Source organism: Neofelis nebulosa, chromosome 3 (genome assembly GCF_028018385.1).
Source record: "Neofelis nebulosa isolate mNeoNeb1 chromosome 3, mNeoNeb1.pri, whole genome shotgun sequence".
NCBI lineage: Eukaryota > Metazoa > Chordata > Mammalia > Carnivora > Felidae > Neofelis > Neofelis nebulosa.
In genome coordinates, this window is record NC_080784.1 from 64,497,378 (window position 1) to 64,506,917 (window position 9,540).

Genomic DNA, 9,540 nt, shown 5'->3' on the forward strand with positions numbered 1-9,540 from the left:
CTGGCTAGAAGACAGGTGGGAGCCAGACTTCATTGTATATCCCTTCCTATGTTTTTAATTTTAAAATTTGATATTTTTTATTTTTATTTTTTAAATTTATTTATTTTGAGAGAGAGAGAGAGAGAGAGAGATGAGCATGAGTGGGGGAGGGGCAGAGAGGGAGACGGAGATTCCCAAGCAGACTCCATGCATGCTTAGCATGGGGGACCAACTTGGGGCTCAATCTCAAAAACCGTGAGATCGTGACCTGAGCCAACATCAAGAGTCAGACACTTAATCAACTGAGCCACCCAAGTGCCCTATTCAAATGTTAAATTTAAGATTTACAAAAGCACAGCAAAGAAAAATAAAGGATAAATACAGGCAGCTCATAGATGAAACACGGTGGCAAAAATCCACCTTGTTACCTATCAGGGAAATAGAAGTTAAACAAGGTACATTTGCAAGTCACAGTAGCAAGAGTGAAGAGATTGGTTATATCCAAGTTTGGCAGGAGTGTGCACAATGGATATGTCAATAATGGGCAAATAAGTGGAAAAGCATTCTTAGTGGTAATTTGACCCAGTAATTTTGACTCCCAACAATCTTTCCTACAAAAGTATTCATGTATGAAAATTATATGAGCAAATACACACACACACACACACACACACACACACACACACACACACACACCCCAACATGAAATCATGCCTCTAATACACTGCTAAGTGAAAAAAAGCATATTGTCCAATATATTTGTATAATGTTTTGATATTCCCCTTAGGTTAAGAATTTGTGTGTGCATGTGTGCGTGTGTGTGAATCAAGACAGAAGTAGGTCCAGAAGGATATAAAACAAACTTAGTAGTTCATACTGTAAAGAGTGAATGGGAGTGGGAGAATGAAAGGTAGAAGAGTTGAAGAAGGAGAAGAATAAAAGTAAAGATTTTTGGCTTTTTATTCTGCTTCTGTATTATTTAAAATTTGTATAGTGACTTATTTTCTAATGAATAATGTTCAACATATAGTAAATAAAAAATGTAAGTTACAACTCAGTATATTTAATATAACTGCTTTGTAAGTAATAGTGCATAGCATACATACAAAGAAAACCTGGTACTTGAAAGTTAAGATGGCGTGGATTGAATATACAAAGTTACTACTGATTCCTCTGCTAAAATGATAGTAAAGAATGTGTTAAGCTGGGCATCTGGATGGCTCAGTCAGTTAAGCATCCGACTCTTGATCTCGGCTCAGGTCATGTTCTCACACTTGAGATCAAGCCCATCAGACTCTGAGCTTGGGATTCTCTTTCTGCCTCTTGCCTGCTCATTTTCTCTCTCTCAAAATAAACATTTTTTTTTTTTTAAGAATTTGTGGGGCACCTGGGTGGCTCAGTCGGTTAAGCGTCCAGCTTCAGCTCAGCTCATGATCTCACAGTTCGTGGGTTCGAGCTCCGTGTTGGGCTCTGTGCTGACAGCTCAGAGCCTGGAGCCTGCTTCAGATTCTGTCTCCCTCTCTCTGCCCCTCCCCCACTCTTGCTCTGACTCTCTCTCTCTCTCTCTCTCTTTCTCTCAAAAATAAACATTAAAACAAAAACAATTTTTAATAAAAAATGAAGAATTTGTTAAAGCATAAACTCACAATGACAGAAGAATAGGAAACAAAAGGCTTTATTTATTTTTAATGTAAAAAAATGTTTTTAATGTTTATTTTTGAGAGAGAGAGCACGCGAGCACACACACACATGAGCGGGGTAGGAGCAGAAGGAGAACATAGAGGATCCAAGTGGTCTCTGCGTGACAGCAGAGAGCCAGATGTGGGGCTCAAACTCGCAAACCGTGAGATCATGACCTGAGCCAAAGTCAGATGCTTCACCGGCTGGGTGCCCTGACAACTTCTTAAAATGTAAAGCAGCAAACCCTTCTAGAGTGTTGCCAGTTCTGCTCAAAGTGTGGTTGGTCTCTGGTCTGGTGCTGGCAACAGTAACCAATCCATGAGAAGAGAAGGCTCTTGAGCCAGTATGTAAATCAACTGTCACGAAGGATTAAGATTAGATGATTTTTTTTTCATAGCAAGATTTCTGAATAACAGAATCAGTGTGTTGGTTTAAATTCTAGTGTATACTCCTTTCTCCTAGAGGACCAGTAACTATTTGTTAATAGCTCACGGACTGGCACTGATCTTTGTTAATTGTCTTTACTTCTCTGATTCTCTCTTGAACCCACATTTTTGTCAGGCTTTTGCCTCTACTGCTCCACAGAAGCTACTGTAGGCAAGGTCACTAGAGACTTCCATGATGCTCAGTCAGTACTCACCTCTCACCGTCCTGGATCTCAAGAGCATCTGAGTTCATCATACCCTCCTTGATATACTTGCTTTACTCAGCTTCCAGGTCACCACAATCTTTGGGTTTCTTGTCACCCTACTGGCAATTTCTGCTGTCTCCTTTGCTCTTTCCCTGTTTTCTACACCCAGTTTTAACATTTGCGTACAGGAAAATTTACTGTTGCTATGAAGTTCTATGACTTTTTTTTTTTTTTAATTTTTTTTTTTTTAACTTTTATTTATTTTTGAGACAGAGAGAGACAGAGCATGAACGGGGGAGGGGCAGAGAGAGAGGGAGACACAGAATCGGAAGCAGGCTCCAGGCTCTGAGCCATCTGCCCAGAGCCTGACGCAGGGCTCGAACTCACGGACCGCAAGATCGTGACCTGAGCTGAAGTCGGACGCTTAACCGACTGCGCCACCCAGGCGCCCAAGTTCTATGACTTTTGAAAAATGTATAGATAACATTGTCTGACCAATACCACCATAGTAATAGTTTGAAACTCTGTGCAGGTCGAGATGAGGTGGATGTGAGGGATTTTTGCTTTTTTGGCTTTTTTGTGTTTTTAAAAAAAAATTTTTTTTAATTTTTTTTTTTAAACGTTTATTTATTTTTGAGACAGAGAGAGACAGAGCATGAACAGGGGAGGGGCAGAGAGAGAGGGAGACACAGAATCCGAAACGGGCTCCAGGCTCTGAGCTGTCAGCACAGAGCCCGACGCGGGGCTCGAACTCACGGATCACGAGATCATGACCTGAGCCGAAGTCGGATGCCCAACCCACTGAGCCACCCAGGCGCCCCTTTTTAAAAAAAATTTAAGTAAGCTCTATGCCCAAAGTGAGGCTTGAACTCAGGACCCCAGTCAAGAATCACTTCCTCTACTGACTGAGCCAGTCAGGCGCCCCTACATGGAGCTGTTTTGCATGTGGGACAGATGTAAATCTTTGGGTGCCAGAGAGTGGGCTGTGGCAGACAAGATAATGGCCCCCCCCCCCCTCCAAAGATGTTCATGTCTTGATTCCAAGAAACTAGAGGTTAATGTAATGGCAAAAGGGACTTTGCAGGTATAATTAAATTTCATGAATTAAGTATCATGAAAGATGGAGAGATTATCTCAAAGTGCTTGGGTTGGCCCAGTGTAACTTAATCACAAGGGTCCTTATAAGGGAAGAAAGAAGGCTGGAGAGGAAGAGTCACTGAAGATGTTGTAGGGGAAGTAGAACTCAGAGCTGCTACACTGCTGGCCCTGAAGATGGAGGAGGGACAGCAGCTGGCCTGTGGCCTCAAGAAGTTGGAAAAGGCAAAAAGGAAATACTCCATTTCTTTCCGAGAGCCTCCAGAAGGAATGCAGCCCTCCCAACACCTTGGCTTTAGGACTATTGGCCTCTGAACTGGAAGATCATAAATTTGTGGTAAGCCACACACATGTGATTAATTTGTTACAGCAACAACCGGAAACTAATACAAGAGAAATAGTTCTAACAGCCCGTTCCCCCCAAAAATCTACTTCTACATTCCCTTCATAATCAAACCCTCCCCTGACTATTAACCACTGGCAAGGATTGACCCGTTTTCTAGCTCTATAGTTTTGTTTTTTCCAGGTCATAGAAATGCAATCATATGGTATGTAACCTGTTAGGTCTGTCTTCTTTCCCTCAGCGTAATACACTTGAGATCCATCCATGTTACAAATATCAATAGTTCACTCCTTTTTAGTGCTGAATTAAGTATCCCATGAACATACCATAGTTTGTCTATTTCTCAGTGCAGACATTTGGGTTGCCCCCGGTTTTGAGCTCCTATGAATAAATCTGTTATAAACATTTGCTTTAAAGCGTTTGTGTGAATTTCATTTAAGTGATGTTTTCATTTCATCTGGGTAAACACCTGAGTAGGATTGCTGAGTAATATGGTTTTATAAACCTTTACCTTTATAAGAAATTGCCAAACGATTTTCCCAAATAACTACCATTTTGCATTTCTGCCAGCAACATAGAAAGTTCCAGTTTCTCTGCATGCTTACCAGTGCTTGACATTGTCACTTTTTAAAAATTTCAGCTATTCTAGTAAGTGGGCAGTAGTATCTTACTGTGTTATTTTCGTTTCACCGATGGCTAGGATGTTGAGCATCTTTTCTTGTGCTTATTTATCATGTTCGTGTTCTTTGGTAAAAAGTCTGTTCTGATCATTTATCCATTTTTTACTGGGGTGCTTGCTTTCTTAGTGTTGATTTTTATTTCTTTATTTTGAGAGAGAGAGCATGCATGGGGGGGAGGGGCAGAGAGAGAGCATCCTAAGCAGGCTGCTCACTGTCAGCACAGATCTCAGTTGTCTCAGGGCTTGACCCAAACTTTCACAAACTGCAAGATCATGACCTGAGAAGTTGGAAACTCAACCAACTGAGCCACCCAGGTGCCCTGCTTAGTGTTGATTTTCAAGAGTCCTTTCTATATTTGTATCTGCCTCTCGTGTGAGCCACTTAGGAATTGTCTGGGACTTGGAAGGGATTTACATCGTCGTTACATTTCTCAAACCATTTGCTTTACTTCGCTGGGTTGTTCCCTCAGGCTCAGCTGTTGGGTGGGCCTGGAAATATTCTGAGACAGAATTCCCTTCTCCAGTTCTCTCCTCCTTCCCTCCCCACGTCCTGACTCTCTTTCCCAATGACCTGTGGCCAAACAGATGGAGTTTTCTTGCAAATTTAGCTTCCTGTGCAATTGTGCGATTCTGAACAAACGGGCCTGGACTGCAGACAAAGGAGCAAGAGAGAAAAAAAACAGACGGATCCTCCACTATCCCTTGCAACTGGGACCCCTTTTCCAGGTTCCCATTGCCTGGGAGTACAGATCCCCAACTGGGGTCAGGTCTGGTCTCTGGGAGAAAAAAACAAAGAAAAAGAAATCATATCCCCAGGGGCCTTTTTTCTGGTCCTCTCCTAAGATGGATTGTTCTCTGAGTTTTTGCTGTCTTTGACTCATTATCTCACTCAGCACAAAGCTGGGAGATATAAAAAGGAAACTCTACAGGTTTCTTTTCAAGTTGTGCCTTCCCTCCCCAGTCTGTCTGTCATTATTTACCTTTTGGAGTCCTCAGATAATTGCTTTTCTATTTTGTTGAGGATTTTAGTTGAAATCAGGGGGAGAGATACGCTACAGCAGGCATTCTGGTTGGCGTCCAATTTCTTTCCCTGGATATTCAAGGTTGGAGAGCTCAATCGTTCAGTCCCAGGCCCTCTTCTCATCAGTCTGCACACATTCCCTTTCTGATTTCACCCAATGTCATTGCCTGAATAATTCCCCAAATTTAAATTGCTGGTCTAGCTTTCTCCCGAACTCCAGAACTCCTAGACAGTTGCATGATTGTCACTTGGATATCTAATAAACATTTTAAAATTAATATTTTTGAAGCTGAACTCCTGATCTTCCCTACCCCAAACCTGCTCACCTATCTTCCCCCATTTCAGTAAATGGCAAGACCAGATGGTCTTGCCTTTGTTCACGGCAAAAAAATTCATGTCATCCTCAATGTTTGAGAGACCTGGAGAATCAGCAGTGTGAATGTGCATAAACAAGTTAGTGATAAATAGTATGTAGAACACTAAACTCAAAGGGAGGAAGACTAACGAGTGAAAAAGGAAAAGTGATCAGAGAAAAAAGTGACTAGAGCATTCACTGTCATAACTTAAATACTGAATGTTAACAAAAATGATAATAAAGTTAAATGGGAGATTTGGAGGAAAAAAATATTGCACATGTGTGGTTGAGCTGGAGCGGTGGAAGGTTGGTAGAACAATGCCTAAACCTGAAAAAACAAGTAGCAAAAGAGGAGTTAAGAAATATGGAGGGGCACCTGGGTGGCTCAGTTGGTTGAGCGGCCGACTTCGGCTCAGGTCATGATCTCGCGGTCCATGAGTTCGAGCCCTGCGTCGGGCTCTGTGCTGACAGCTCAGAGCCTGGAGCCTGTTTCAGATTCTGTGTCTCCCTCTCTCTGACCCTCTCCCGTTCATGCTGTCTCTCTCTGTCTCAAAAATAAACGTTAAAAAAATTTTTTTCAAGAAATATGGAGGTAAACACTGAAAGATATTCTGAAGAGCTGAAAGTAGTTACCTCTGAGAAGAGAGGAGTTGGGGAGGTTAGAGAATGTAGTTTCTTATAATTGTGTAGAACTTTTTGACTTTAAAGTATATACATGTAGAACTTTTATAAAATAAAACTGGTGGTCGAAGCACACCAAACTGTTAGATGATAACAGTGGTTGCTTTTGTGGACTTAGTCTTTAATTTTCTAAATTATATATTCCTATAAAACTTGAATTTTCTTAAGAATCACATATTCATTATATTGTTCTATTTTTAAAAGCATAAAGTATAGGGGTGCCTGGCCAGCTCAGTGGGTAAAGCATGTGACTCCTGATCTCAGGGTTGTAAGTTCAAGTCCCATATTGGGTATAGACATTATTAATAAATAATGAACTACTGGGACCTCATCAAAATAAAAAGCTTCTGCACAGTGAAGGAAACAATCAGCAAAACTAAAAGGCAACTGACAGAATGGGAGAAGATATTTGCAAACGACATATCAGATAAAGGGTTAGTATCCAAAATCTATGGAGAACCTATCAAACTCAACACCCAAAACACAAATAATCCAGTGAAGAAATGGGCAAAAGACACGAATAGACACTTCTCCAAAGAAATCCAGATGGCCAACTGACACATGAAAAAATGCTCAACATCACTCATCATCAGGGAAATACAAATGAAAACCACAATGAGATATCACCTCACACCTGTCAGAATGGCTCACATTAACACCTCAGGCAACAACAGATGCTGGCGAGGATGTGGAGAAAGAGGATCTCTTTTGCGTTATTGGTGGGAATGCAAGCTGGTGAAGCCACTCTGGAAAACAGTATGGAGGTTCCTCAAAAAACTAAAAATAGAACTATCCTACAACCCAGAAATTGCACTACTAGGCATTTATCCAAGGGATACAGGTATGCTGTTTCAAAGGGGCACATGCACCCCAATGTTTATAGCAGCACTATCGGCAATAGCCAAAGTATGGAAAGAGCCCAAATGTCCATCGATGGATGAATGGATAAAGATGTGGTATACACACACACACACACACACACACACACACACACACACTGGAGTATTACTCAGCAATCAAAAAGAATGAAATCTGGCCATTTGCAACTACATGGATGGAACTAGAGGGTATTATGCTAAGTGAAATTAGTCACAGAAAGACAAATATATGATTTCACTCATATGAGGACTTTAAGAGACAAAACAGATGAACATAAGGGAAGGGACACAAAAATAATATAAAAACAGGGAGGGGGACAAAACAGAAGAGACTCATAAATATGGAAAACAAACAGGGTTACTGGAGGGGGTGTGGGAGGCGGGATGGGCTAAATTGGTAAGGGGCATTAAGGAATCTACTCCTGAAATCATTGTTGCACTATATGCTAACTAATTTGGATGTAAATTTAAAAAAATAAAATTAAAAATTAAAAGGTAATAAAGGAGAAAGTTTCAATAAAAGCATAAGGAATATTAGGGATCTTCAGAGGAACAGAAGATATATATACATATAGAAGGTATTATATATAGAGAGAAAATAGATATAGATATATAGAAGCCATATATATTATGAGGAACTAGCTTGTGATCATGGTGGCCAAGAAGTCTAGTGATTTGCCATTTATAAACAGAAACCTAAGAAAGCCAGCGGTGTGATTTAGCCTGAATCCTAGGTAGATGAGATGATGTGGCAGCTCAAGCACAGAAAAATAGGAGTGAAGTCCTCCTTCCTCCTCCTTTATTCTATTGAAGCCCTCAACAGACTGGGTGATGCCCACCCACAAAGGGAAGGGCAGTCTACTTGTATCCACTGATTCAAATGCTAATCTCATCTGGAAACACCCTCAAAGACACACCTGGAAATGTTTAAACTGGGTACCCCCTGTCCAGTCAAGTTGACATATAAAATTAACCTTAATATAAAGATATAAAAGAACATTGGAGACCATTTTTACAAACTTGATATAGGCATGACTTTCTTTTTTTTTTTTTTTAATTTTTTTTAACGTTTATTTATTTTTCAGACAGAGAGAGACACAGCATGAATGGGGGAGGGGCAGAGAGAGAGGGAAACACAGAATCTGAAGCAGGCTCCAGGCTCTGAGCCATCAGCCCAGAGCCCGACGCGGGGCTCGAACCCGCGGACCGCGAGATCGTGACATGAGCCGAAGTCGGACGCTTAACCGACTGAGCCACCCAGGCGCCCCTAAGCATGACTTTCTAAACATGACTTGAAACCAGAACCCACAAAATTTTTAATATTTTTTGTAGTAATTTATACCAAGAAAACAAATTTCATGAATATGTAGATAAAAATGTAAATATATAGATTAAAAAGTAGAGCCTGTCAGATGGGAAATCCCTAAACTTGTATAATGAATTTAGTAGACCCAAAATCTCATCCTATCCATCCTCTTTACCTTTTTTTTAAGTCAAGGAGTTAACCTCTCTAGGTCAAAGACCAAATATTCCTCTTGTGGTCTGTATTCCATTCTCTTTCCTTCTAAACTTTGAGGTAGTTGTTATCACTTTTTAATCTCAGGACCCCTCTACCCTTGTAGGGGAGGGAAAATAATCTTCCTAGATAGTCCCCTTTTCAGCTAGTCCTATGAATTTTGTGACTTTCACCCAGCATTCTTTCTCTAAGTTTTATCTACTTTCAGTGCTTCAGTTTCTAAGCATTTACTGAGGACTCCTAAATTTAGATACCCAAAAATCTGAATATAAGAGTGACATAGCCAATGAGATAGAAATCTGATCATATTTTTTCCTGCTTCAAACCTCTCCATGGCCTCCCATTGTTCTTAAATCCTTAAGTCACCTGCAAAGCTCCTTTCTTCCATTCTTGCTGTCCCTAATATATTGGCTTTATTACAAATTAGTTCACATAGGGGTGGCCTGGCTGGTTCAGTTGGAAGAGCATGTATTTGACTCTTGATCTTGGGGTTGTGAGTTTGAGCCCCATGTTGACTGTAGACACTCTTTAAATAAATAAATAAGCTTAAAAAAAATAAAGTACATAAATATGGAATAATTGATTTAAAAAGTTAGTTCACAGCAGTTCTTTCTGCCCACAGGTCCTGTGTCCTGTCCCTGTGCTTGAATAAAACCACCTTTTTGCACCAGAAGCAAAAAAG